The 3,081-nt window shown below is 47.4% G+C and overlaps 1 long non-coding RNA gene across 1 annotated transcript in view; it reads left to right on the top strand.

Moving 5' to 3' along the window:
• Positions 1-455: 455 nt before the first annotated feature.
• Positions 456-3,081, top strand: part of LOC147469772 (uncharacterized) — an 80,955-nt gene continuing 78,329 nt past the window's right edge. Inside the window, exon 1 of the long non-coding RNA XR_015191897.1 lies at positions 456-1,129. This is a non-coding gene — a long non-coding RNA (uncharacterized LOC147469772). The remainder of the gene's footprint in view (positions 1,130-3,081) is intronic.

Raw genomic sequence — 3,081 nt, 5'->3', positions numbered from 1 at the left:
CATGGTTCCGTTTGCCGAGAGTGTTGTGTGAGGACAGGCTAGATGACGGAGTAATAGAAGTGATAATCAAGGCTTCATCGCTATCGCTGGTTAGTGTTCTAGCAGCGCTCATTTGGCAGCATGACAGTGCGGTTCTTTTGTGTTGCAAGTGCCATAGCATGGCAGCACCTGTCGTACCTCGCTCATAGCGGCGTAACCTCCCTATGAAATGCGTTTCCCAAGACGTCTTGGAAGACGTCGTGCGTGCCCCTCCCCTTCCCCCCTTTCTAGCCAGACGCCAGCCACTTCCTCGTGAGGGACCTCGCCCACACCTTGACCCTGGCGGCGCCCGCGTCCCACGTTGCCGCCAGGAGAGGGGTGGTGCGAAGGGAGGGAGGGAGGGAAGGAAGGAAGGGGGGTGCGGAGGGAGGGAGGGAGGGAGGGAGGGAGGGAGGGAGGGGAGGGAGGGAGGGAGAGGGAGAGGGAGAGGGAGAGGGAGAGGGCGACTCGTGGCATTGGTCCTGTCCCCAGGAGAAAGCTAGGGCCGCGCTGTTCCTCTCTCCGTTTTGTTCTCTTGATTTTTAAAGTTTTTCTCTTCTCGATTTTGTCTTCTTTTGAATGTTATTTTTAGTTGCACATTTATCACATTCACATTTGTTCTTCAGGGATTTTGTTTGCGTGTTTCCTAACAAATTTATCTTGCTGTGTTGTTTTCTCTGTTTTGTTTCCTTTTGTTTTATTTTCTTGTTTTTCTTTCATGTGTGCCCTTTGTGACCCATTTTCTATGGTATTCTTTTTTCTTTTAACTTAGTGTAACTTTTCTGCCTTTTTTTATCTGGGCAATCATTGTTTTCGATGACGACGGTCCTCTCTTCCTGTTCCTCCTCCCTCTTTGCCGTAATCTTATCTCCTTTGCCCTCGCCGCCTCCCAGTTCCTGTTCCTGATCTCGACCATCAGCTCCTCCTCAGTCTTCTTCTCTTTCTCATTTGAAGGGAAAGAAACAAGAGAATCTTCACCTCTGCCTCCTCCCCCACTCATCAGCATCTGTTCAAATGATCCTGCGTGTGACTGCCTGTGCCTCGTGCATGTTGTCGATCTCGGCAAGGGCGTCTCCGTCGGCATGGCCGCTTGACGTTGGCAGATGCACAAGTAAGTCTATTGTGAATAACAGCATAATTGTGTAACTACGCAGGTTTCTTGCTAATCTTCAATATATAAACCGTATCCCCGGAAAAAAGTTAAGTGTGACTTACAGCCATATTCTAAGTCCCTAAGCGCGCCGTGTACATGACATGAACATGCCGCGATTCTTATTCTAGAAGCGCGGGTTCGCGGCAAAAGCGTGGCAAAGTCGTGGCAAATGCGTGGAAAGTATTGGAACAATCGTGGAAACTCCGTGGCAAGGGGGTAGGCTTGTCACGATAGTTACACGAGTGAAAAAAAATCATATTTTTACTGTACTTTTTCTTACCAATACTTCATATGAGCATACTACGTTTGAAAAGTAATACCTATATTGGTTATATTAGGCATCATTGTCCTAGACACGGATTACAAGCTCTTTTAGGAAAACATGGATTCTCTGCTGATTTTGAGTTTGTTTACCTTTTGGCGGACTTTTCGAAGGAGAGTGAAGTTAAATGAAGGGTAAAAGTAGTCAGGGACGTAAAATTAAAGCATATAATTATATTAAATATGTATACATTAAATCTATATGTATGATATATTAAAAATGCGCATATATGTACAGTATATACAAAGATAAAATAAGGAAGATCTGTTCATAAACACACGATCCCTCTCATCCCGTTTGTTTTGATCGAGCGTAGAGTGAATTACCAACAGCGCGTTCGTGAAATGGTTGTCAATTCTTTAACTAGGAACAAGTACAACGACTGATTCATACCAAAATTGAAGTATCTTATGTTAGTGCTACCTATGATTGCTGTTTCTCTTATGAATTTGTCGTTTGGACAGTGTCATTCATCCGAAACATGTTAACTTTGGAACGGTTGGTAAACCTGAAGCAACTGCCGCAAACTTGCCACGCTTTTGCGTCCTAGATTACCGCATTCGTTACATGAACACGACATGGACATAACATGAACATGACATGGCCACGACACGCAGAAAACGTCATAGAATACGGCTGTTAGAGGCAACGCATAGGACATGGCACTCTATTGCAATATTCTTATTTCAGCATATAGCAATGCCCCAAGCACAACACAATCCGACGTCTCAATTTATCTTCTAGTAACACATCTACCTGCACTGCTTGGCAAGCTTCACATCTCCTCCGCCGCAATATTGCGCACCGCCCACACTCGCCCACGCCCATAGTTTACTTCCTGAGGAAGCCGTGGAATCGCAGCTGCTTCTTCCCAGCCGTAAGACGCCCTTCTTAGCTTTACTGCCCCGTCCCCAGTCCTCGTGCGCCTTACTTAGTCTTAGGGCGTGTCTTAGGCTGTCTTTTCCTCGCCTCATACGCCGAGCGCCGAGGCATCCCAACGGCGGCCGAGGAATGCAGGAGTGCGTGCGGCCCTGTCACGAAGGCGTCGTTCCTTCGTTAGCTTACGAGTTTGACTTGATGGTCAGGGAAGAAGGCATTTTGCGGATGCTGCCTCGAAAAAGGGTTCGCTATATATTTTTTGTTTTATTTCGTCTTGCCCCAAGGGATTGGGTAGCGCCTTTAGCTTGGAATGTCACTGCGAAAAAGAGAGTTGCGAATTTTTTTCGAAGGCCTCGGGGAAAAAAATATTTGCGACCTTTTTTCCAAGGGACTGGTGGTTGGGGGACAGTGTTGCCTTGAAAGGAGGTTCGAGAGATTTTTTTGAGGGGGTTTGGGTGAGGGGGGGATGGGTCGCGGTGACGGTAAAGGGATAGAGGTTACTGAGGCGAGGGATTTTATTTTATTGTTCTTTTATGTGTGTGTGTGTGTGTGTGTGTGTGTGTGTGTGTGTGTGTGTGTGTGTGTGTGTGTGTGTGCGCGTGTGCGTGCGTGTGTTTGTGTGTGCGTGCGTGTGTGTGTGTGCGCGCGTGTGTGTATGCGTGTGTGTGTGTGCGTGCGTGCGTGCGTGCGTGCGCGCACGTGTGTGCGT

The sequence above is a fragment of the Penaeus japonicus genome, unplaced genomic scaffold (assembly GCF_977035675.1).
Source record: "Penaeus japonicus unplaced genomic scaffold, GWHDUDI00000001_assembly GWHDUDI00000019, whole genome shotgun sequence".
NCBI classification, from domain to species: Eukaryota; Metazoa; Arthropoda; class Malacostraca; order Decapoda; family Penaeidae; genus Penaeus; species Penaeus japonicus.
The sequence above is the reverse complement of the archived record's forward strand: the minus strand, read 5'-3'. Positions and strand labels throughout refer to the sequence as shown.